This window comes from Lutra lutra, chromosome 8, assembly GCF_902655055.1.
Source record: "Lutra lutra chromosome 8, mLutLut1.2, whole genome shotgun sequence".
NCBI classification, from domain to species: domain Eukaryota; kingdom Metazoa; phylum Chordata; class Mammalia; order Carnivora; family Mustelidae; genus Lutra; species Lutra lutra.
Window position 1 is genome coordinate 136,636,205 of NC_062285.1, and position 27,679 is coordinate 136,663,883.

Consider the following 27,679-nt stretch of genomic DNA (forward strand, 5'->3'; position numbering starts at 1 on the left):
TGCCAAACAAGCTCTCTCCACATCATGCACCAGCAACAAAATCAGAAGCTCGAAGCTGAAAGCTGCTAGAACTCCTCTAGCATAAGGCTGTCTCCCCTCACTCATCTCCTCTGAAGCAAGAGTACTGCAGGCTAATTTTCCTGCCAATCGAGACAGTCTCCCTAGAAATCGGCTTGCCCAGCAGTCACTTGCTCACCAGGGTCACACATGGTGCTTCACAGACATCAATGCTCTAGTTCACATAATACACAGAAGCTCCAATCTCAAAACAGTACAAGCAGGAGAGCCACTTACCTATACAGTGTCTGCAATCTGGGAATCTGCAACAAGTTTTGGCCCTTTAAGATAATGAGTTTATTGAGCTCCCTAAAATGTACTCAGAGACTTGGTTCCTATGGAATGGTTCATAATTTTAAAAAAAGTGATGTCCTTTGTCACACGTCTTGAGACTCTGATACTATTCAACAACAACAACAACAACAACAAATTTTTTTTAAAGTAGGCTCCAGAGCCAGTATGGAGCCCAATGCAGGGCTTAAACTCACAACCCTAAGATCAAGTCTTGAGCGGAGATCAAGAGTCGGATGCTCAGGGCACCTGGGTGGCTCAGTTGGTTAAGTGTCTGACACCAGTTTCAGCGTAGTCATGATCTCAGGGTTCTGGGATTGAGTCCCATGGCGGGCTCCATGCTCAGCTGAGTCTGCTTGATATTCTCTCTCTCCCTATCTCTCTGACCCTCTCCACCCCCACTCACTCTATCTCGAATAAATAAGTGAATCTTAAAAAAAAAAAAAAAAAGATGCTCAACCAACGGAGCCACCCAGGTGCCCCCCACCAATTTTTCTGATCAAGACTGTACTACAAAGAAGGTACCAACATTTCCCAGGACGCTTTTCTTAAAAAATAAAACATCTAAGGCTGCATAGGCCCACTGTAAAGATTCAGTGAAATTTAGATAAAAATAATACATTTCATAGCTTTAAACGTAAATGGTGAAGAACTCAAAGTTGGACTGGGGATAATGAGCCTTCTTTGTAAAAGTTCAATATTTAAGAAGACAATATACTCGGGGTGCCTGGGTGGCTCAGTCATTAAGGGCTGCCTTCAGCTCACGACCCGGGTCCTAGGGTGGAGCCCCACATCGGGTCCCCTGCTCAGCGGGAGGCTGCTTCTTGTTTCTCCCTCTCCCACTTCCCCGGTTTGTGTCCCTCCCTTGCTGTCTTTCTGCCAAATAAATAAAATTGTAAAAAAAAAACAAAAAAACACATTTTATAATTGAAAATTGATTTTGAAAATTAAAAAAATGACCACCACTTGCTTTGTAATTTTAAAAGATTAATTTAGATTTCTCAGATTTCTTAGGTCTCAAATTCTCAGATAATCTCAGGATAAATGCTGCATCTGCTCAGAATTCAGGCCATGCTTCTGAACATATCAACACATCAGCCTTTCTATTAGGAAACAGAAACTTTTCAATTAACAAAACTAGGTAAATGGTGAGAAACAATTAAAATGATCTTTAACCCTTTTATTTTTATGAAAAGCAACAGAGAACCAAAAATTATTTTCTGAACCCAGATTCTGTATTTAAACTTCATTCCCACAAATTTACACAATCAAAATGACAAGGGGAAGCATAGCAAAGCAGTCACTTAAGTAAGGAAAACCTTAGAAAAGAGTCTGGTCGGGACGCCTGGGTGGCTCAGTTGGTTGGGCAGCTGCCTTCGGCTCGGGTCATGATCCCGGCGTCCTGGGATCAAGTCCCACATCGGGCTCCTTGCTTGGCGGGGAGCCTGCTTCTCCCTCTGCCTCTGCCTGCCACTCTGTCTGCCTGTGCTCACTCTCGCTTCTCGCTCTATGACAAATAAATAAATAAAATCTTTAAAAAAAAAAAAAAGAAAAAAGAAAAGAGTCTGGTCAAACAGAATCTTCAATTTAGAAGTACAAGATGTGTGATAAAGGACACTCCCCTCTTTTTAAAATTATGACATATTCGAACTTGGAATTGACTGAGTATAATATTTTTTAAGAAACACAGATCTGCCACCTGTTCATGTCCATCATCTTAAAACCCTGGCTCAAAACTTAACTTTTCCAAGAAACTTTCCCTAATTAACCTCAAAAAACTCTGGTCACTCCACCTGCTATACTTTCAGCATAAAATTTTCTTTTATTTTGTAGCATGACAACATCTATCTCCAACTGAATGCTAAGCTATTTGAAGAAAAGGATTAGTATCTTCTTTCTTTTCTTATTTTGCCACAAAATAGGGCTCTACCCACTGGATACTCAATAAACATTATCAAATATCCAGAGCTTCCAGTCTACTATCTTTCAACCAATGCTCACCAATTATTAAACATTTGGTAATATTATTTCATTGTCAGAGTCTAGGGGAAGGGATGTGGAAAAAGATCATATTCAATTAATTCAATTAATCCCTGGGTACTGATAATGCCTAGCCTGTGATTGTCTATATTTATGTTACAATAAAGCTTAAAAATTATCCATGAGTCTTATCCCAGCTCATCCATACTATATCTAATTGAGAGGCTGCATAGTATTAATAGGGAGGTGCTTTGAAGTCAAAGGTGTGACCCCCTACCTCCAGCACTTAAAACGAGGTTCCAGTTTCGCTCAAAGTACTTACCACGCAGGATTGCCGTTAAATGAGATAACTAAAGTACCGACTACCGGAGAAGAAGGGTGTTAGTCAATATGGGGTAGTTATAATACTGTTAGAATTATGACTAGTTATAAGGCTAAGAAAAGTTATTCATAATATGAACTGTACTGCATTAAAGTGTACTCTGGCATCAATTTTTTGGTTAAATACGGTCCATAAAATGTAACCCTTCTTGAATGTGATCTCCTTACCATTGTGATAAACTTCCACAGAAAGTGATCTTTGCTACATGGTAATTTGCCAAGGATCTGGGGAAGAAGGTTTTGCATAGATGCAAAGACATATTTTCCAGCAAAACTCAGTTTTATGCAACATTTTCATATTAATAGATGCCTTAACACCTGAATACCAGCTTTTCACTGTGAACAAAATACTGCATTTGCCCCTGATCCCTCACAATCCACATCTCTCCAGCATTTCAAGATGTGGCTACAGTATCCAAAGAGCTTTCATACGGCTTATTCAGCAAACTTGTTCAGAATCCTAATTAAAGGGCCACCTGGGTGGCTCAGTGGGTTAAGCCTCTGCCTTCAGCTCACGTCATGATCTCAGGGTCCTGGGATCGAGCCCCGCGTCGGGCTCTCTGCTCAGTGGGGAGCCTGCTTCCCCCTCTATCTCTGCCTGCCTCTCTGCCGACTTGTGATCTCTGTCTCTCAAATAAATAAATAAAATCTTTTAAAAAAAAAAGTAATTTGTGGGGCGCCTGGGTGGCTCAGTGGGTTAAGCCGCTGCCTTTGGCTCAGGTCATGATCTCAGGGTCCTGGGATCGAGCCCCACATCGGGCTCTCTGCTCAGCAGGGAGCCTGCTTCCTCCTCTCTCTCTGCCTGCCTCTCTGCCTGCTTGTGATCTCTGTCTGTCAAATAAATAAATAAATAAAATCTTTAAAAAAAAAAAAAAAAGTAATTTGGCTACGGCATATGATGAACTTGAAAATACATGTTCTCCCTAACTCATCAGTTCAATGCCTAAGAAAACGCACGACAGAACTACATACGTAAAGCATATGTAAAAAAGTTTTTTGCAGTGTTTTTCATCACAGCAAAAGAGGAAAGAAGTAAAATGAATATATTATCCATAACTAACATATAGTCATTTAAAAGAACTAATTTGAGCTATATCAGATGATGTAGGATCTCATGAAGTATTGTTGAGTGAGAATAATAAAAGGTAAAAAAAGGCATATAATTTCATTTAAAAACAAATCAAAAGCAATAAAAGAAAAAAACACTGTGTGTATTTGTATGTGCATATGGATCTGTAATAGGATTATGTGTGTGCAGAGAAAATATGGAAGGATATACATTAGGTTGTTTACATGGTTTGGGGGTAAAGATTCACCAGTGTGCAGGGAATGGCGAAGAAGTGAGGGAATGCTAAGGGAAACAGTCTGCACTTAAAAAATAAGGATGCAAATTTTCAGGTTTATGCATCTATGTAAAATCGTTTACACGTAGATTGAGGTATAAGGACTTAAGCCAATTTTAAAAATAATAATAATCCCCTAAATGGAGAGTAATGAATCATGACTTTAAAGAATTTATCCAATTACCTCATTCTGATTGCTGCATTTGTTAGGTGATGGTTTTTACACAGTAAGCAGAACCCCCCAGCTATCACCACCTTCACAGCTTCCCGTGGTAAGCACCACTTGCAAACAGCTAATGCGCTGCACTAGCTACCAGCAAGCACAAGTAATACACAACAAAAATTTATTTTATAAAAGATAACCATGAAACACTGTTGAGTACACTATTGTTTCAGTTCTTTAGTGGCCAAATACAGTAAATACCGATCACATTTGTTATGGTTGGTAAGTTCGGACTAGAATAGATGTTGGCCTCCATCAGCACTTTGTTGAAACCTACCACGCACCCGAAGAGAAGCATACTCTTAGGTACAAACACGTGTCCCCAAACCCCAGTTAGTATAGAAAAAACTGTCACGAATGTTCCTCCACCTTAAATAAACTTCCAATTGAGATATATCAGAAGATCCACAGAAAGTGGCAGTGTGCAGAAATAAATCTTATTGGGAATAGATAAAACCATTTCTTCACACTCCATCAGCAACTGTGCCTTAAGTTTCTCTTACTAATCAAATGGGAGTTGAAAGTGTCCTCAGCCGCTGCTAGGAGAAACACGCTTTCCTAGAAGCCATTATGCTCAAGTTAACAACAGTTCATGTGCGGGAAACCGTTCTGTGTGCTCTACACGTATCAATGCCTTTAACCCTCACAAAAGCCCAGTGGTTCTTAACCCAGGGCAATTTTGCCCTCAAGGGGACAAATGGCAGTATCTGGAGACACTTCTGCTTGTTACAGCTGGAAAGTAGCTACTGGCATCTAGGAGGCAGCACCAGGTAATTCTGCTAAATACCCTGCAACGAGGACGGCCCCAGACAACACCCCAAATGTCACTAGTGCTCAGGCTGAGACACCCTGCAGTGAGGCAATGAGGTAGGTACTACTGTCATTCCCACTTTTCAGATAAAGAAACCGAGGCACCGAGAAGATAAGTAACTTGGCTAAGGTCACAGATCTCGCAGATGGCAAAGCCAAAATTTGAACCTAATAGTGTAACTGCTCCAGAGTGTCTCTTCTTATCCTTTCATGAGAAATAAAGATGCTAGTTAGGAAGTTTACCCACAACTTTCTCTCCCCTTCCTAGATGTCAGGCTTGTTTGGAAGAATGAATGATTTACCTGTACATTCATTTGAAATTCTGTCTGGCCATCAATCCATTCAACAAGTATTCACTGAGCATCCACTATGTGCCAGACACTGCTCAGAGAGATTCTAGGTGCATAAGGTCTCTGTCCTTGGGTTACATATATTCCTCCCTCATATTCATTCCCCCACCGTCCTTATTAGACTCTCACCACCCATGTCTCTTCCCCTTCTAAGATTTTATTTCATTTATTTTTTATTAACATAGACTGTATATTAGTTTTAGGGGTAGAATTTAGTGATTCATCAGTTGGGGACAATACCCAATACTCATTACTTCAAGTGCCCTCTTCAACACCAATCACCCAGTTACCCCATCCCCCACCCACCTCCCCTCCAGCAACCCTCAGTTTGTTTCCTACAGTTAAGAGTCACTTATGGTTTGTCTCCCTCTCTAAGATCCTTTTTTTTTTTTTTAAGTAATCTCTACACCCAATATGGGGCTTGAACCTACAACCTGAGATAGAGTCTCCCGCTCCACCTAGTAAGCCAGCCAGGCACCCCTCCTGCTTTATTTTTCCTAATAACACACATCATTCCTAATAATATGTTATACATTTGCTTGTCATTACTGACCTCCCTTAAGAATAGAACTCCACGAGAACTCTATGTGCAGAATAGAGAGGTCTCCCCGGCACACAGTAAGCATTCAATAATTAGGTGTCAAATGACTGGAGGAACAAATGTCTTTTCAATCTAACCATTCCCTCACGACAGCCACCTCTCACCTGCACTTCTGCAACTGCCTCTTATTTGGTCTCCCTGCTCCCTTTCATAGCCAGCCTTCAATTTATCTTCTACACTAAAACCAGAATCATCTTTCTAAAATGCAAATCTAATGCCACATCTCTACTCCAAACCCTTTAGTGACCTCCCACTCTTAGGATAAAGTCAGAACTCCTAACGTGGCTTTTAAGACCCCCTTGAATCTCAAAGTTAGTTCTTACCACTTATCTTCTCAAATTTAATTGCTACAGTCATGGAAGTAGCAGTAACAGCTAACATGTATCGAGCACCTGCTGTGTGCCCTGCTGTATGCCCTGCTGTGTGCCGGGCACTAATCTAAGGGCGTTATATATCCTAAATAATTTACTCCCAAATTGAGGTAGGAGTTATGTCTATTTTCAGATGGGAAAACTGAAGCACAGAGAAGTAACTGTCTAAGAGCAACTAGTAATTGGTAAGGCCAAGATGTAAACCCAGGCAGTCAGGCTACTGAGCCCTCACTCACATCCATGATCCTATGTTCTCCATACCAATTGTAACAAAAGTCCCTCAGCTCCTCAAATGCACTATTTCACCTGACACCTCCAGGCCTTCACATCTCTCTTTGTGCTAGAACATCCTTCAGGTCACAGTGTAAACATCCCACCCTTTGCAAGGCCTTTCTGTGATGTCCCCCAGCATTGTTTGGATGACCCTGCCCTGTTCTCCCATGGCACTCTGAATTTCCCATTATAACCCTTGTTCTGCTTTATTATGGTTACTTGTCTGTTCTCACCAGTAAATTTCAGGCTGCACAAGGACACAAACCATGTCTGTCTTGTTCACTCTGTATCCCTAGCATCTGGCCCACACCCTGCAACACACGAGGGGCCGAGGGAACAATTCCACATGGCACCAGCACCATGAAGCCTCTCCTAACCACCTTGCAAAAGTCACTCATTGTTTCTCTTAAGAACTCTGCTCATACGACACAAGTTTTATGCATCATATTTTGTCATATAGCTATTAAAAAGCACATATATACATATCATTTTTCTGTATGCTTGTGAAAAGCAGATTATTGGGGTGCCTGGGTGGCTCAGTTCGTTAAGCGACTGCCTTCAGCTCAGGTCATGATCCTGGAGTCCCAGGATCGAATCCTGCATTGGGATCCCTGCTTGGCGGGAAGTCTGCTTCTCCCTTTGATCTCCTCCATCTAATGCTCGCTCTTTCTCTCATTCTCTCTCTCAAACAAAATCTTAAAAAAGAAAAAAGAAAAGCAGGTTATCTTATACATTGATAAGAACTCTGAAGTGACTATTACAAACTTAGCACTTAAAATATTGTGTACAAGGGATGACTGTTAATTCTTACAACTGCCTATAAATCAATTATCTCAATTAAAATGCCAATTTAAAAAGTAATTATGGAAAGAAACAGATTGATAAATAATTACTCAGGAGCTTAAAATGACCCCCACTATGTCCTGGTGAAGGACAAACTGTGATTTAACATCCAGGGCCCTCAATAATCCAGCTCCTTGTTACCTATTCAACCCAATCTTCTCTTGCAACTACCCTACAGCTCCTTTTCGAATCAAGTGAAAACTTTACTCTTCCTCACATACCATGCCTAGTCTAGTTTCCACATTCTGTCTTAGGATACTCTTCCTATCTGAATACCATCTGATTAACCCTTTCCTTCTCTGACTCCTCTTGCCTATTCAAACTGCACTCTTCCCCCTAAGGTCCAGCCTTAATCTCACCTCCACTGTGAAGTTTCCTTGACCTCACTGACATCTTTTTTCTTAGGAACTTAATAATCTTCTCTAACCCCTGTACCTCCAATAAGCATATAAATTTCCTGAGTTTCTGAATCATTCCTTCCACTTCTTGGGAATCCCCCAAGAGTACCCATCAGAGTGCTAAATATATGATCAACAATTAATACTTGCTGATTAAAGTTAAAGTCTCACACTAGTCACACATATTATCAACCCTCAATCATCCATGCTAACAGGAAAGCCACTGCACAGCCCCTGCTGGAAGAGTCCAACTATCTTTCAGGGTGGGAGGAACGCCTGTATTTGGATTAAGTACTGTGTACTTGTTTCCAATTTTCCAGGAAGTTGCAAAGCTGCCACAAATGGTCTAACTGCACAATTCTTCTCTTGTCAGGGCCCAGAGTCTGCTCAGCTTATCATTCCATACTGGCAAACAACTGTATAACTTTTCCTCATCTGTGACACACAGATAAAAATAAGCAGAGGTAGTCATATTCTAAACATTTGCTGGTTCACACCTTCTCCTAATAGGGAGATCATTGTTTGGACACAAAAGATCAACTATTCTAACTCTTAACTGGGCAAATATCTTATTTGTATCAACAAAATGCTTTTGTAAATAGAACACAGTGACAATACCAATAAGAATTTTGAAAGAGAAGTTTGCCAAAGAAAACCCCTGTGATGATCTACTATTAGGATAATTCAGAATTGATAAAAAGCCAAATTCTTCCCGTAGTCCATAGAGATTTGCCTCGGCCTACAGCTATTTTCCCTAAGTGAGAGTTTCTGAACTAAAATTCTTTTTGGTTTGCTTCTCTTTCTCATCCAACTGGTCAAATTTTCTTATAACAACATATCCACAACTGAGAAGCTAAGTTTCTCAGCCTGAATTTTTGTTTATACCTGGTAGAAGGTACAGTTTTCTCCCAGAAGGATTTTAAAATGCCTGAGCTTATCTCCTGAAAACTCTTCAAATACTTTTAATAAACTAATGGCAACGGTTTTGCTACTAAAAAAATTTCCCAACATCTTCCTCTTTTGGCAGGCTCTGCTGAAATCCCCCTCCCCATAAGGGGGAATCTGAGTAAAAACACTGCCTGCTTCAAGTTCCCTTAGGCAAATTTCCAGCCTCAGTCAAGGCCATGAGGTTAAACATTTCTCAATGACGCAGGCTCCCTCAGAGGGAGGAACAAGAAAAAAAAAAAATCAGAACTTATTCTTCCCAGTGCAGTAAATCAAGAGGCAGTGCCAAGTCCTGAAAAAAAATGAAGTATAAGTTAAACTACATACTGTTTGCTCCGCTAAGGCCCCCCAGGAGGAGCACAGAACTGGGATGAGAGCTGTGGGGTGAGAGAAAAGGCAACTACAGAGCCATCAGTCCAGCCAGATCAATAGATAAACCTCTAGGTTCTCTAGGGAATCTCCAGAATATTAATAATGTGTACGTTTCCGGTCATGATATAACTTACGATAACTAGAGCAGCTAAAGCAAAGTGACTGAATTGGTGGTGTGGGGTAAGGAAATGGGAGTCCTACGTGACACAAGTTATCATTCAGGATTCAAATGTATATTATGTAGAAGGCGGGGAAACTAAGAAAAGAACACTTGGGAAAGGACTATGGGGCTGATCATAGAGAAGGCAAGCTCATCCGAGGGGCTAAAAGGGCTCTTGGACCTCTGGCCACCTGCAAAGGTAAAAGAATGAAATAAAAACAGAACTGATTTATAGATCATAGAACTTTAGAGTTAAAAAGGGTCTAATCCTTGGGCGCCTGGGTGGCTCAGCTGATGAAGCATCCAACTCTTGATTTCAGGTCAGGTTTCAATCTCAGGGTTGTGAGTTCAAACTCCCCGAGCCCTGCACTGGGGGTGGAGCCTACTTTAAAAATTTTTTTAAAAAAAGGTCTAATCCTTATAAGAAAATGCCAATGATGAAAATAGTTAACATTTGTACAGTGCTTTACTTTTTTTTTTTTTTAAGATTTTATTTATTTATTTGACAGAGAGCGAGAATAGGAATACAAGCAGGGGGAGCACAAGAGGGAGAAGAAGTAGGCTTCCCACAGAGCAGGGAACCCGATGCGAGGCTTGAACTCGGGACCCTGGGACGATGACCTGAGCCAAAGGCCTACGAAGGCTCCACAACTGAGCCACCCAGGCACCTCTACAGTGCTTTACTTCTCAAAGTGCTTTCATGCACTTAGTTCTTAAATAAAAACTATCTTATACCTGCTGTGTGCCAGGAACTGGGGATACAGAATTAAGACACCACCCCTGCATTCAAGGAACTTATTTCTAATGATGAGACCCACTAGGAATAACTAGGTAATAGTCACTTTGATGATCTGTACTAGATACAGAGAGAACATAGTTGAAGGAGCACGTCAGTCTGTCTGGGAATGAAAAGACCACATGTATCTCAGAAGAGGCAGCCCTTGCTGGGACTTGAAAGAGGAACAGCTGGTAGGCTGGAAAGCAGAAAAAGGAATGGTCAAGGCAGAGGGAAGATTATATGCACAGGAACAGAAAATTAAAAGAGCACAGAATGGTCTGGATATTAAAAGCAGTTCAGCATTGCTGGAGACTCTGAAGTTGGAAATGACAGAAGATGACTGAAAATTTAGTCAGAGACCAAAGATATGAATATAATAGTTTAAATTTTACCCCATAAGAAATGGAAGAAGGGGCGCCTGGGTAGCTCAGTCAGTTGAGTCCAGCTCTTGATTTCAGCTCAGGTCTTGATCTCAGCGACATGAGTTCAAGGCCTGTACTGGGCTCCACACTGTGCATGGACCCTACAAAAGAAAGGAAGAAAGAAAGAAAAAAAGGAAGGAAGGAAGGAGGGAGGGAGGGAAGGAATGAAGGAAGAAATAAAAGGAAAGAAAGAAAGGAAGGAAGGAAAGACGTCTGAGAAGATTAAAAATGATGCGAAGTGATTATTAGAAAAAGCACGTTGGCAGCTATATGCAGGAGAGGTTTGCGAAGAGTCCAACGACAGGCCAGGAGACCAGTCAGAAGGCTACTGAAACCACAGTGAGAAACGAGGGGAGTCTGATGGAGAGTGAGACAAAATATGAGAAGTCAAAGCAGAACTAGCATCTACAGAACTCAAGAGTCCAAACAGATGTGAGAAATACAGGAAAAGAGGAATTGAGAATGACTCCTAATTTTCTGCTTAGGTAACTGGCACCAAGTTAGGAGATGCAGGGGTAGTCTTGGGGAATGGTGACATCATCTTTTAATATGTAAAAGTCTGAAGTACATGTGAGTCACCCAGATGTCCAGGTAGGAAGAATGAGTGGATTAAATGAACCCAGAGCCCAGGAAGTAAGCTGGGGTTAGAGATACAGGTGCAGACATCCTGAGTAAGTGGTAGCTGAAACCACATACTGGGATGAGACTGCTGGGGAGAATGTGCAGACTGAGGAGAAAAAAGGGTCAAGGACTAATCCTGGAAAATACATTTGAGGGACAGGAAGAAGAGAAGACTAAAAAGAGACTGAATAGTATACAGAGAGGCAGAAGGCAAGCTGGAGAAAGAACAGTATCTATAGTTTACCTGCCCAGGATCTGAATACCTTTCCTATTTGGGGGAAATTCCAAGATCGGGGAAGGCAGGCCCTCTTCCTAGTACAGAAGCTGAAGAGGAACATCCCTCTCAGCATCTTGGCCTCTAGCTCACAAATGTGACCCAAGTCTGGCCAAACAGACCCTCCCATTTTAGAACTCTGAAAATTGGGGCTACTGGTGGCAGTGCCAGTGGCACCAAGTGTTTGTGGGACATCAGGACAGCAACAGTAGCAGAGAAGGTCCAGAGAGCAGAGCCAGTGAGAGTCTTCAGCAGACTGGTCCCATGACACGTTCTTCTCTGTGTGCTGTCTCACTCCATTTCTGCTCATTTCTTTTTACGACTGTGTGGTACACAATACTCTTCCCAAAAATGTATTTTATGCCTAAGTTAGCCAAGATTACACAAAGAACCCTGAACACAGAATGAGGAGAGAACATCAAATAGGGTCAAATAGTAAAGAAAGGTCGGGTAAGAGGAAGCCTAAAGTGGGCCTCCTGCATAGGCTAACTAGCAGCTCAGCTGGTGATCTTGGGGAAACTGTACACATGTTATTTCATTCCATCCTTACGACACCTTCTGCGGAAAGTAAAGCAAGTACTACATCTTTATTTTAACGATTAAAAAAAATGAGGCTAAAGACACTAAGAGGAGGTCAGAGAGTTCTTACTATCTAAGGTTGCCCTCAAGAAAGTTACTTTATGAATCTTCATGAAAGGAGATCTTAAATGTCAATACTAATTCTTTATACCATGTGTCAAATGAAACTGATGATGACCACATAGACTTCTCAATCCTAGACTTCCAGCTTCTGTAATTTTGGTAATATAAGAGGATCTTAGTAAAAGCACTAGGATCAATGTAGACACAACCACCCAGAAACACACTTCAAGGAGCATAAGGCTCCTTGCCACCAACCTTCCACAACTCATTCGGGATGCTGTGGTCACTACTTAAAGAATACATCATCAGTGGGGCGCCTGGGTGGCTCAGTGGGTTAAGCCGCTGCCTTCAGCTCAGGTCATGATCTCAGGGTCCTGGGATCGAGCCCCGCATCGGGCTCTCTGCTCAGCATGGAGCCTGCTTCCTCCTCTCTCTCTGCCTGCCTCTCTGCCTGCTTGTGATCTCTGTCTGTCAAATAAATAAATAAAATCTTTAAAAAAAAAAAAAAAAGAATACATCATCAGCAACAAGAAGTCCTCGAGTGGAAGAAGGGATCTTCTATCTCTGACCATGAGAACCACTGTGGGAATGAGAGGCTGAGAGCTTTCAAAAGAAGATGATTATTTCTCAACTTCATTCCTTTGGGATATGTCACAGCCAGGAAGGGAGAAATTGGAAAAAGCAGCTTTCACAAGCTGCCAAATCCATGTCCTAGTCCCAGGGGATAATTAGCCAATGAGGTTTTGTGGAGCTGATGTAATGTTGGCAGAGGCTAATGTTCTATGGTTGAACATGTAGCCTCTTGATATTTAGCTACGAGCCGAAAGGATGACATCCTGAAAGGCCAAGAAATTCAAACATGTAACACCACCACTTAGCAATTTGCATCTTAAAAGTAATTTGTAAACTTTAATGACCCATCTTTTTCATGAATAGTTTACAAGAGCATTTGTTAAACTGTAAATTTTCTGAACCTAAATTTCTAAATCTCTTTTACTAGAAAAAGAAAATTTTAAGCACCTCCAACGAACAAAGACAATTTAGAAAGCTTAAAGTAACAAAAGTAATCAGAAGAAAGGGAAGTTTTCCAAGAAATAAAGTTTGTTTGTGGGACTTTAATCCCACTACCAGCATACCAAGTTTAAAACTGTCTGACGTCTTTATGAAAACAATTTGTGAAACTGAGACACTAAGCCAAGAGCTTTCCAGAGCACCACATATCTCACCGAAAAGTGTCAATCTTCACCTTGAAAGTACTCTGAGATGCAGGAGGGAAGAAAGCAGTGGGCAGGGAACAGAGCACAGAGACACTAACACTCTTGGTTTGAGCTTGAGCTATTAAATTTCAAAATGAACACCTGCCATTTTAATGAAAACTGGTAAGTCCTTTGACTTAAATATGCCACAATGATCTTCCAAAGCCTGAGACAAAACTAGTATATTAAAAAGAAAACATTTAAGTCTCTAACTAATGAGCTAAACCATACAGTGCTCCCAAAAACGTACTAGCTCCTTACTTGAAACAGGAAAAAATTTTTGGTTCAACCCCAGACAGACATATACCCAGTGACAGGCATAGAATACTCTAGTTTATATAGCTCGACATTTCACAAAAATTGAGAATGACTTTTCTCAAAATGAATGAGGGAGAGGGAGAGCTGGTACAAAAAAAAGATGACCCTCTACATTTTATAAAGGAACCAGAGGGTCATCCATTAGCAGGATGGTCTGTACTTGCTCTATGAGAAACAGGGTTGGAGCACCTGAATACTGAATGTTCCGGGAGTGATTTTCTTCTTCCCAGTTCTCTCCAGTATTTCATGTTCGTATTAGTCATTCATCAACATACATTTAATAAGTAATTTCGCATCAAGCTAAACAAATGCTGGGTATAAAATAGTAAAACAAAATTAACAGTAACAGGGGGAGGCTGGCTGGCTCAGTTGGAGGAGCATACGACACTTCATCTCAGGGTCTATGAGTTCGAGCCCCATGTAGGATACAGTGATCACTTCAATAAATAAAAAAAATTAAAAGCAAAAAAAGAGTAACAGGCAGATACATTCTTCACAGAGTTTATAATCTACTGAGGGAAATACACACTGAACAAGAGAATCCCATAAATAAACATATAATCTCAAAGTATACGTACATGAAGAATGAGAAAAAATGAAAATAACCAGAGGGGAATGCGGGGAGGTGGCTGAAAAGGGGAGGAGGGGCAGGGCATTCTCAGAGACCTGTGCACTATAGGATAATAAATAAAGCAGATGGGAAATAGGAGGGAGAGGAGGAAGGAAAGGTAGATAAAACCCAGGAAGCCAAAAGGAAAAGGGCGGTAGAGAGGGTGATTAAGGAGGTAAGCTGGAAAAACTATGTACTCTGGGAAACTTACTATTCCAAGAGTACGAATGTTGACTGCAGAACTAAGCTAAGCTCTTACTCTAAACTACCTAAAATGAAATATGATCCCTATGCAAGTGGGGACCTTATGTTTTTCAGGGTTCTCAAACACCTTTCAAGTAATACCTGGAAAATTCTATGAGTACATCAAAAATATACTTCTTTTTCAAATTAATCAAGGTTTTTCTAAAAACATTCATCTTGCCACGTTAGTTGGGATTAAACATAAAGTTAGCAACACTGAGTGAGTTGACCAAAAGCCTAACTGCAAGGGGATCTTCAGGATAAAGTTAATGGAAAAGAATAAAAAATAAAAATAAAGTTAATGGAAGATTATTTGCAAACATCTCATGGACAGACTTCAGCAGACGTAAAACTCACCTTTTAAGAAGTCCTAAAAGCTCTGTACTACAGAGCTCAGCAGGAAAGGGAGAAGGAGGCAAGGGACCTTTTTCTTAACAGAGCCAACAAGGACCTTCACATGGAAAATGTTCCTACTCTAAAGATATACAGGTTTAAATTTACTTCCTATCCACAGAAACTATTCGCTACATCGGAAAAAATTTCTAATGCACATTTATGGCAAGACACTCAAGAGGTTTTGCTTAGTTTCAAACATATGACACTAGTTTTTTGGCCATGGGTATAGAGTCAGAAATCTTACTACACTGTAATTCAAAACAGCATCCTTTCCAATCTTCATGAACAGGTACAAGATTGTTAAAAGCACAGAAACTTTCTAAATAGGGTTAACTGTAGAGAAAAGGTCATCCCTATGCAGAAAGGGAGTCGAGGACAACAGAATTTAAGACAAGCATTACAGGGGCACCTGGGTGGCTGTCGGTTACTCATCTGCCTTTGGCTCACGTCATGATCTCAGGGTCCTGGGATCGAGCTCTGTGGCTGGTTCCCTGCTCAGTGGGGAGTCCGATTCTCTCTCCGCCTCTGCCCCCCTTCCCTCACTCATGCTCTCAAATAAATAAAAATCCCTTTAAAAAAAAATACAAGTATTATAAAAGACAAGGAGGTTAAAGGGTTTTTTTTTGTTGTTTTTAATGGCTATGTCACAGAATTCTGGGGAGAGGGATAAGGAAGGAAGAGAAGGGGGCAAAAAATATAGGTAGGCCAAGTACTCCAAGAACAGGACAAAGGAACTTAGATAGTTGGGTAGGCTGTCAGGAGATACTATATACACTTGGAGAATAAAAGGATTTGAAACTCCCGTGGAAAACAATATAATGTGGTGATAAAGAGCAGAGTTTCTGAAGCCAGACCACCTAGGTGCAATCTAAGCTCTACCACTTACCAGTGTGTGGCACTGACCATGTTCCTTATCCACTTTGCCCCTCAATTTCAGTATCTGTAAAATGGGATAGTAAGAGCATCCATCTTACATAGTTGCTACAAACATTAAAAGAGTTAATATATGTAAGGAGCCTGGAACACTGTGGCACATGGTAAATCCTACTTGAGTGCTGGCTACTATTATGTTATTTTGAATATATTTTTATGTTTTTGTTGGAATTTTCACAAAATCCACTTAGAATTTCATACTCTAGAACTATGCCTCTGAATGTTTTGGGATTTGTCTGTCTTTGCATTTTCCTGTTTGGTCTCTACTGGTTTTTAATGGTTCATTTTTAAAATATAAGGCTGTCTCACAGCAATCAGGCAAGAAAAAGAAACAAAAGGCATCCAAATCCCTTAAGGAAGAAGTATAACTTTCACTGTTTGCAGATGGCATGATACTACACAAAGAAACCCTACAGACTCCACCAAAAAACTATTAGAACTGATAAATGAATTCAGTAAGGTCACAGGATACAAAATCAATATACAGACATCTGTTGCATTTCTATACACTAATAATGAAGTAGCAGAAAGAGAAATAAAGAAAACAATCTCATTTACATGTGCACCAAAAATAATAAAATACCTAGGAAGGAACTGAGCCAAGGAGGTGAAAGATCTGTACTCTGGAATTTATAAAATACTGATGAAAGAAAGTAAAGATGACACAAATGGAAAGATATTCCATGCTCGTGGATTAGGAAAACAAATCCTATTAAAATGTCCATACTACCCAAAGCAATCTACAGATTTAATGCAATCCTTATCAAAATACCAACATTCTTCACAGAACTAGAACAAATAATCCTGAAATTTGTATGGAACCTTTGCCCAGAATAGCTAAAGCAATCTTGAAAAAGAAAAACAAAACTGGAGTTATCACCATCTCAGATTTCAGGGTACACTATAAAGCTGCAGTAACTAAAATAATATGGGGGCACGTAGGTGGCTCAGTTGGTTAAGCATCTGCCTTTGGCTCAGGTGATGATCCTGGGGTCCTGGGATGGAGACCCACATTGGGCTCCCTGCTCCTTGGGGAGCCTGCTTCTCCCTCTCCCTCTGCCTGCTGCTCCTCCTGCTTGTGCTTCTCTCTGTCAAATAAATAAGTAAATAAATAAAATCTTCTTAAAAAATGAAAAAAAATAGTATGGTCCTGGCACAAAAACAGAGGCGTAGATCAATGGAACAGAATACAGAGCTCAGAAATAAATTGACAACCATATGGTCAATTAATCTTCAACAAAGGAGGCAAGAATGCAATGGGAGTGGTATCAAATAAAGCTTTGACAGGGCCCTGAGCCACTGCTGGTTTGAGGGGAAAAAAAAAAAAGAATATGCGATGGGAATAAGATAATCTCTTCCACAAAAGGTGTTGAGAAACCTGGACAGCTACAAGCAAAACAATGAAACTGGACCACTTTCTTACACCATACACAAAAATAAACTCAAAATGGACTAAAGATCTAAATGTGAGACCTGAAACTATAAAAACCCTAAAAGAGAGCAATTTCTCAGTAATTTCTCTGACATCAGCCAGAGCAACATTTTTCTAAATATGTCTAAGGCAAGGGAAACAAAAGCAAAAATAAACTATTGGGACTACATAAAAATAAAAAGCTTCTGCACAGAAAAGGAAACAACCAATAAAACTAAAAGACAACCTGCTGAATGGGAGAAGATATTTGCAAATGACATCTCCAATAAGGAGTTAGTATCCGAAATATGTATTAAAAAAAAAAAAAAACTCATAAAACTAAACACCCAAATAATCCTATTAAAAAATGGGCAGAAAACACAAACAGACATTTTTCCAAAGAAGACATGCAGACGGTCAACAGAAAAATGAAAAGAGGATCACTATCACTAATCATCAGGAAAATGCAAATCAAAACCACAATGAGGGGCGCCTGGGTGGCTCAGTGGGTTAAGCCGCTGCCTTCAGCTCAGGTCATGATCTCAGGGTCCTGGGATCGAGGCCCGCATTGGGCTCTCTGCTCAGCAGGGAGCCTGCTTCCCTCTCTCTCTCTCTCTGCCTGCCTCTCCGTCTGCTTGTGATCTCTCTCTGTCAAATAAATAAATAAAATCTTTAAAAAAAAAAAACAAACACAATGAGGCATCACCTCACACCTGTCATAATGGCTAAAATCAAAACACAAGATGTAATAAGTGTTGGTGAGGAGGTGGAGAAAAAGGATCCCTCAAGCACTGTTGGTGGGAATGCAAACTGTGCAGCCACTGTGGAAAACAGTATGAGGTTCCTCAAAAAATTAAAAATAGAGGGGCTCCTGGGTGGCTCAGTGGGTTGGGCCGCTGCCTTCGGCTCGGGTCATGATCTCGGGGTCCTGGGACCAAGTCCCGCATTGGGCTCTCTGCTCGGCAGGGAGCCTGCTTCCCTCTCTCTCTCTCTGCCTGCCTCTCTGTCTACTTGTGGTCTCTGTCTGTCAAATAAATAAATAAAATCTTAAAAAAAAAAAAAAGAATCACACTATGATCCAGTAATCACACTACTGGATATTTACCCAAAGAATACAAAAACACTAATTCGAAATGATATATGTACCCCTATGTTTATTGCAGCATACTCAAAAATAGCCCAATTATGGATGCAAGCGTCCACTGACAGACGAATGGATAAAGAGGATGTGGTATACATAGATACAGTAGAATATTAGCTGTAAAAAAGAACAGAACCTTGCCATTTGCAACATCATGTATGGATCTAGAGGGTACAATGCTGAGTCAAATAGGTCAGTCAGAGAAAGACAAATACTATATGACTTCACTCATATGTGGAATCTAAGAAACTAAACAAAGAAAAAAAAGGGACAAATAAAAAACCAGGCTCTTAAGTAGAGAGAATTGGAGGTTCCCGTAGGGGAGGCTGACTGAGGGATGGGTGAAACAGGTGAAGGGGGTGAAGAGTACACTATCCGTGATGAGCATGGACTAATGTCCAGAATTGCTCGATCACTGTGATGTACACCTGAAGCTAATATAACACTGTACGTTAACTGTACTGTAATTAGGAAAAAAAATATATATATGGCTATCTTGGTTATGTTTAAGGGAAATAATAGAAGATCTGTCCACCTGTAGGGCAGAATTTTCAATAGGAAACACTCTTCCCTGGGTTAGGTATTGTCAGGCCCAAGAACTGAGTGAGGTCAGGGGAAGGAAACCTCAGGCAGAAAATTCAGAAACCAACTAACAAAGCTGGTTTTTCTAACTTAGAAATTATCTCCCAAAACTGTTCCCTTGAAGGGTTTTGTGCAATACAGCACATTTCCTCACAACAGATCAGGGGCTGGGAGACAGGGATGGGTGCAGGTGGGAAAGAAGTTCACACACTTGTTTAAGCATTACCTAGCAGTGCTACCAACTTTTCCTCCTTTTGCTTACTTCCTTCAAGAGTGATTTTAACTCCAATCTCCTGGTGCCCAAATTAGCTCTGGGTACTCCAGAGTGGAGGTGAAAGGCAATCAATCTGATATGTTATACCCAACGGAACATTCTTCTGTTGCACATAAAAGGAAAACAGCAGTACAAACCAACAGAATGTTCCATAAACTTAACAAAAATTACAACGATTACACCCACTCATAGTTTTGAAAAGAAGAACAACAGAATCATACTAATTCAAAAGCACAAGAGTGTAGTATGACTGAAACCGATCAATCTAATTTCACTTTGTAAATTGACTAGGTGGAAAAGAGTAAGAAAAATTAGCAACAGAAGTCAGAGTCCTTGGGTTAATTTTCCTAACAGTTGTTAAGCCTTACATTATAAGAGATAAGCTAAAGATCACTTTAAGCTTATAACAATTAGAGATAATTTTGTAAGTTTTAAAAATCAATTTTAGTTTACTTTAAATATAATAACTTCGCCCATTTTAAGCATGCAGTTCAATGCGTTTTAACAAATGCATACACCTGCACAACTACTATGACAATAAAGACATACAACATTTTCAGCCCCTCAAGTTCTCTTATACCCTTTTGCAGTTAACTTCTCTACTTCCGGCCCCAAGCAACAACTGATCTGCTGACACTCCAGAGAAACCTGCATTTTTTTCTTATACAATTTTTAAAATTGAGACAGAATTCACATACCACTCAATTCACATATTCAAAGTGTATAATCCAGTAGTTTCTAGTACACTCTCAAAGGTGTGCAACCATCACTGTCTAATTCTAGAACATTTTCATTACCTCCCCCAAAACCCCTCATCCGTTAGCAGCCAGCCAAACCCCATCCCCATCCCATCCCCCCACCACCAGGCCCTGACAACCAATGGTCTATTTTCTATCTCTATGAATTTGCCTATTCTGGACATTTCATATAAGTGCAATTTTACAGTATGTGGCCTTTTATGTCTCTCTTCTTTCATTTGGCATAGTATTTCCAAGGTTCACCCATTTTATAGACTTTATCTGTACTTAATTCCTTTTTATGGCTGAGCAACATTCCATTGTAAAGATCTAGCACATTCTGTTTATCCATTTATCGACTGATGGACACTTGTGTTGTTTCCATATTTGGCTAACACCACTATGAACACTTGTGTACAAGTTTTTGTGTGGACGAATGTATTCAATTTTCTTGAGTACACATCTAGGAGTGGAAGTGCTGGGTCACAGGGTAATTCTATGTTTAATTTTTTGAAAAGCTGCCAAACTGTCTGCATTTTTCAAGTAAACTTTCTATGTTAAAGTAATTATAGATACATATGCAGTTACAAAAAATAAGAGAGAGATCCCATGTTTCCTTTGCCCAACTTCCTGCAAAACTATAGTGCAACATTACAACTAGGATACTGACATTGATAGAGTCAAGATACAGAACATTTCCAACATTACGAGGGTTCCTCACGCTGACCTTTTATAACCACATTACTTTCCTCCCAGCCCCCCCGGTCTTTAGCCCCTGACAACCATCAATCTGTTTTCCCTACCCATAATTTTATCATTTCAAAAATGTCATACAAATGGAATCATACAATACATAACCTCTGGAATTGGTTTTTTCACTCAGCATAACTCTCTGGAGAATGACCCAGAGTGTTTTATGTATCAATAGTTGGTCTATTATTATTATTATTACTGAAAAGGATACTAGAACCTGCATTTTTAAGAATATTATATAAATGCTATAAGCCAGTATGTACTCATTTGAGTACAGCTTCTTACATTCAGCATGTTTTTGAAATTCGAGCATGTTTTGGAATGTATCAGTAGTTTGTTCATTTTTATTGCTACTAATTTTCCACTTTATGGATATACCACAATTTATCCATTCATCTGTTGATGGACATCTAGGTTCTTTCCAGTTTGGAATCATTAATAATAAAGCTGATATCAACCTTCATGTGCAAATGTAAATGTTTCCATTTCTCTTGGGTAAAGACTTAGGAGTAGAACTGCTGCATCATGTAATAAATACATTTAACTTTGTAAGAAATGCCAAATTTCTTTTCCAAAGCGTTTTCCAAAAGTGATTATACCATTTTATATTTCACCAGCAGTGTATGAATTCCCACTGCTCTGTAGCCTTGTCAAGACTTGGTATTGCCAGTCTTTTTAATTTTAATCATTATAGTGGGTAGGTACTGGTGTCTCACTGTGGTTTTATTTATTTATTTTTAAAGATTTTATTTATTTATTTGACAGAGATCACAAGTAGGCAGAGAGGCAGGCAGAGAGAGAGAGGAGGAAGCAGGCTCCCCGCCAAGCAGAGAGCCCAATGCCCCGATGCTACAGGACCCTGGGATCATGACCTGAGCCAAAGGCAGAGGTTTTAACCCAATGAGCCACCCAGGTGCCCCTCACTGTGGTTTTAATTTGCATTTCCCTGATGGTCAGTGATGTAGAGCATCTTTTCATATGCTTATTGACCATTTCCATATTTTCTGAAGTGTCTGATCAAGTCTTTTCCCATTTTCTTTCTTTTTGGGGGGCGGGTGCAGGGGTTGTCTTGTTATTTGAGTTCTAAGAATTCTTTATATAGTCCAGATACAAGTCCTTTGACAGACGCACCTAAATATTTTCTCCCATTCTATAGCGTGTCTTTTAATTTTCTCAACAACGTACAAAATGGAATTAAACAAAAATTAAAAAGTATTTAAACCTGATAAAGTCCAATTTAAGAGTTTTTCTTTTGGGGTGCTTGGATGGCTCAGTGGGTTAAAGCCTCTGCCTTCAGCTCAGGTCATGATCCTGGCGTCCTGGGATTGAGCCCCACATCAGGCTCTCTGCTCAGCAGGGAGCCTGCTTCCTCCTCTCTCTCTGCCTGCCTCTCTGCCTACTTGTGATCTCTGTCAAATAAATAAAATATTTAAAAACAAAAAAGAGTTTTTCTTTTATAGTTCATACCTTTTGTGTCCTTTAGCTTTCACATTTAGGCCTATGACCCATTTCAAGTGAATTTTTGCATATGGCATGAGATAAGGATCAATTTGAGGGGGGTACAGAGTTAGCCCAGTTCTTTCAGCATTCTTTGTTGAAAAGTTTCCTTTCCTGATTTATAGACTTGTATTTAAATAAGGGATATAAAGAAAAATAACATTACTTTTAAATACTCAAAACCACTGTCATCTCAGCAGAACAGAAGAATCCCACACCTTCCCCCACACTCCTGTGCCTTCCCACTTCAGGGAGCACAGGCCTATTGCAGCAAGCTCCCCCTAGTTCAGAGAAGAAGCAGTTTAACTTCCAGACAAGTAACATCTTCTTCTGAAGCTAGTCATAAGCTCACAGAAAGGAAAGGAGACATAAGCCCCCACCATTTTCCCACAATGTTGTGAGGCATATTAGATATATTCTCATAACTGTTCAGTATGATTTCAATCAACATCAACAGAAACAACTAGCAATATAGCTATCAGCAACACAGAGGGGTAGCACAGGAGGTATCAAGAGCAGCGCTTTGAAAGTCAGGACATGAGGAGTCCAAGCTATGTGATCTAGGTAAGTCGCTTAACATTCTTAGCTCCCAGTTTGCTCATCTGTAAAATGAAGAATCATCTCCAAGATCCCTTTTCAAGTAAACATTCTAGAATGCCGAGGAGAAACCTATTTGTTCTTTCTCTCAAAAGTCAAGGAAAAATGGCTAAGAAAGTGGCAAATTGTAAACATTCTCAAATGCAGAATACTGTACTAGAAGCAAGTTTTCTTCTTTTTTTTTCTGTTTCCTATTTCATCCAATGCTTTCATACTAATTACACATCATACAATTTTTTCAACCACTGCATTATCATCTTCTCATTTTTATCATTTTGAACAGTGCTTCCTATCCAGGAAATACACCAACAAGTCAAAGTCAATAAAAATGTCTGTTGAAACAATACTTCTCAACTTTGACATGCACCTAAAGACCCTGTTCAAATGAAGCTTTGGACTGTATGTGTGGGGGAGCCTGAGACTGCATTCCCTAACAAGCTCCCAGGTGATACACATGCTGCTAGTCCTTGGAACACACTTTGAGCAACAAGGTGTTAGAAGATGGAGGTCATGGTTTCTGTTTGGGCAGCCTAATTAATGTTAACACTGTAAGTTTCAATACTCTCTACACAACCAAATATTTTATAAATTAGTCTTACAGCACTGATTTGAGGAATATAATTTAACTAATTCTCAAAAGAGTAAACTAAGATAACAGTTCACAAAATCAAGGTCCACTCAACTAACATTTTAATTCTTCAACAAGGGCTCCAGGTCCTATTTACAAGATAGAGATGAGGCAACAGGAGTTTTGCCTTTCTGATAAAGAACAGATATTGTCAAGAGGATTTCACATGCACCCTAGGGTCAAAGAACAAAATACATAATGAAGATGTACTATCAAATAATTAAAACATGCCACTATTGCTAATGCCACTATTAAATGCCTAGAGAACTCAGATTCTTCTTACCCATCAAAAACAAAAAAATGACTTAGTGTTTTTGGTTTATAAAAACTTGAGAAAGGTTCAGCAAATTGAGAGTAATTAAGCATGCGCAAGAAGGATCTATAGCTCTGCCAAGAACATGGCCTAATACAAACACTGCAAAGATAAATTTCAATAAATCTTACAAAATAGAAACAAAGACAAAAAATGTAAAAAGGATTTATACAAAGTAGACTGGTCACAAGGAACAGTTTAATGGGATGGAGTGCCTCCTTAGCATGCATTGTTTCGTCAGTGCAATGCTCTGACTGCAGAAGTCCCAAATCTACAGTTTCAGCTCCAAATCCAAGATATTACACTTTCAGCCATTTCTCCCTCTTATAACTAACTGTACCTATATGCACGCACACACACACACACACACAATTAAATATGGCTTTTATCTGAATACAACAGAAAATGTATGCTTATGACAGAAAATCACATAGAGGAAAACAAAGAAAAAAAAGACCCTTATGAAATCTTATTACTCAGCAACAGCTACTAATATTCTAGTATATGTCCTTACATCCATTTTTTAAGGATTAAATGGATAAATAGTAAATATTTTCCCACATCTTTAAATAATCTCATGACTACATTAGTTTCCAATCACATGAGTACACTGTTATTTAACCAATCTCCTACTGTTAAAATTTTGGTTTCTGTTTGTTTTACTTTTTTTTTACTACTATAAATAATACTGCTATAAACATCCTTATACATAAATCTTATATATCTTCTATAATTTCCTTAGAACAAATTCCCAGAAGTCTTTCAAGGTTAAAGAAGAAACATTTTTTTAAAAGTTCCTAAGAGTTGCCAAATGTCAAACATTTGTAGCACGTTGTCAGAATGTACAGGAAGAAATAAAAAACTATCTGCATTTAAAAGTATTCAAAATCCCAACAACAAAAGACAAAAATAACCACAATAACATAAAAACATAAAGCACTTACTACGTGCCAGAACCTTATAACCATTTTACATATATTAACTTATTTAATACTTATAACTACTATTTAGGGTTGGCACGATTACTGTTACCATTATCATTATTATTATTACTATTTTACAGATGAAATATCAGGCACAGGGAAGCTAAGTAATTTGTCCAAAGTCACACAGTTAATTAGTGGCAGAGCTAAGAAAACTGGGTTCCAAAGTCTTAACTCTTAACTCTCAAACACTATACCTACTCTTCTCAAACTCTGATGTCACAATTTCTTTACCCTCTTATAGTTACTGAGAACTTCAAAGAGCTTTTATGTGGGTTATATCCATCAGTATATTTCAGGTAAGAAATTAAAACTGAAAAAATTTTAAGTATTTGTTACTTCTTTACAAATTTTTAAAAAGATTTATTTGAGGTGGGGTGGGGGGAGAGAAGGAGAAGCAGACTTCATGCTGAGCTCAGAGCCCAAAATAGGGCTCGAGGATCCCAAGATGATGCATGAACCAAAATCAAGAGTCAGATGCTTAACTGACTGAGCCACAGGGAGCCCCTGAAATATTTATTATTTCTTTAAAAAATAACAATAAACCTACTACATGTTGACATGCTTCTATGAAAAATATGATGATTTTCCAAACCAAGAAAAAGTAGTAAAAAGAGTACAACTGTCTTACCATTTTTGCAAATCTCTCTAATGTATAATTTACTAAAAGACAGCTGAATTTTCCTATATACTGCATTCAACCTGTTGAGATATCATAAATCATGTAGTTCTGGAAAACTACAGTGTTCACTCACGAGGACAACGTACAGGTAAATAGTATTTCAATATTAATATATAAAAAGCCTTTTTCTTGCACCTACAGAAAAGGTCTCAGGGACACTTAGGGGTTTCCCAGACCACACTCGGAAAACTACTGCACCAGTTAGTATAGTGTCTGCTACACGAAACAGGTGAAAGGCCTGGTCTCAGGAACATATCTGCCTAAGGGCACTCATGGAAAGCCAAAGTAAGTGACGTCTCAACAAAGATCTGAAGGAAGTGAGGGAGCAAGCCACGAGGCTAGCCAGTAAAAAGTGCCCCAAGTGGAAGGACTATCAAGTACAGAAGCCCTGAAAGAGGAGCATTCCCTAAGGTATGCAGGGACAGCAAAGAGAGTGGTAAGGCTGGGACAGGTCAACCGAGGGAAGAGACAGATACGGTCTGAGAGTTACAGAGCTGTGGACAGATCACATAGACTCTGCAGGCACTACAAGGACTTGGGCTTTTCCTGTGAATGAGAACCACTAGAAGGTTTTTTTGTTTTTTTTTTTTTTTTTAAGATTTTATTTATTTATTTGACAGACAGAGATCACATGTAGGCAGAGGCCGGCAGAGAGAGAGAGAGAGAGAGAGGAGGAAGCAGGCTCTCCACTGAGCAGAGAGCCCAATGCGGGGCTCGATCCCAGGACCTTGAGATCATGACCTGAGCCGAAGGCAGAGGCTTTAACCCACTGAGCCACCCAGGTGCCCCCCACTAGAAGGTTTTAAGTGAGAAGGGAGCTGATCTGACTTTCATTTTAAATGGAAAATATAAGTCACTAGGGCTTAAAGTAAAAAACCTGAATAGAAACACCAGTTCCATCTCTTACTGTGTGTCCTAAAGCCTCTCTGAGCCTCAGTTTAATCCTTTGTAATATGTGAAGATACAGAGACCTCAAAGAGGTGTTGTCAAGATCAAATAAGGCAATACACATAAAACACTTTAAAATTATAACACACTACAAACATTTCATGACTAAGTTTATTTTCACTATATTGTAATTGTCATGTATTCCTCTTTGCTTGGCCCTCTATACCTACCCAATTTCTGCAGCCACCTCCCCATTTATGTGACTGCTGTGAGATTAAGGATGCCCCAGTCCCCTGAAACCATGAGTTCTGCCTGAAAATGCCCTTGAGCTTGTTGAGAGAAAGGCAGAGAAAGATATTTCTTGTTGTTAATGGCAAAGCAAGGGTTTTTAGTCTTTTTTTCCTTGTTATTATAAAGAATATCCTTTCAAAAACAATGCATGTGGTAATCATAAAAATGAAGTTCCAAAAAAAACAAGACTGTATGAAACTCATCTTTATTTCATTTGGCACTGATTTAATAAAGCTAAAACTGTGGCTCATGGTCTTGACAGTTTGCCTCATACAAAAGGAAACAAAAAGGAGGAAAAAAGATAGAGACAAACAGATGAATTCAAATGCCTTTGGTCTGGGTCCTAACTCTAAGGGGATCCCAGATAAATCAGTGAGTCAGAGAAAAGGCAGTAAGATGTAATCCAGAATACTGATGACAAAAGCCGTCTGTCTGCCTACCTGTCTTCTGAGATCACCATCAAGGTATGAGATCATCAACCAGGCCAGAGAAGAAAAAGCCAAGATGGAGACAACCATTGGGGCCTGTAGTATCTGACTCCACTCCTCAGGGACAGGTGCTAGACACTCAGGCACTGGTTTTTATCTCCACCTCTTAAGATTCGAGTCAATCTGAGCAGTGATAGAAACCTGCAATGGAAAAACCCAAGGAAAACCAAGATCTCCAGAGAAAATTATAAACAATCTCATATATCAGAGGTCTCTGATGGTTTCTTGTATGTTACAGCACAAAGAGCACAGTCAGGGGAGTAAGGAAATGAATTCTCCTTCCATCTCTGTCACTAATTAATTACGTGGCTTCAGGAAATAAATTATCCTCAATGGACTAATTTCCTCACCTGTGACACCTAAGGGCTCCTCAAGCTCTAAAATCCCTTGAATATAAACAAAATTGTGTTTTTTTAAAAGCCCACACTAATATTTAGATTATTAGGAGATGCAAAAGGATCTTAAAAGTTCTGAAGTTTTTCACCTGCTCTATAGATCCCTGAGTGACATGAACCCAAACAAG

The 27,679-nt window shown here is 39.6% G+C and overlaps 1 protein-coding gene across 5 annotated transcripts in view; it reads right to left on the bottom strand.

The window, feature by feature from the left end:
* MRTFA (myocardin related transcription factor A) overlaps positions 1-27,679 on the bottom strand; it is a 201,962-nt gene that overhangs the window by 67,731 nt on the left and 106,552 nt on the right. Inside the window, exon 1 of one of the 5 annotated variants that reach the window (XM_047742462.1) lies at positions 15,845-15,885. The exons of the other annotated variants lie outside the window; for them this stretch is intronic. The gene's annotated coding sequence lies outside the window, so the exon portion shown is untranslated. Of the gene's footprint in view, positions 1-15,844; positions 15,886-27,679 lie in introns of those variants that run through there. 5 annotated transcript variants of the gene reach the window in all.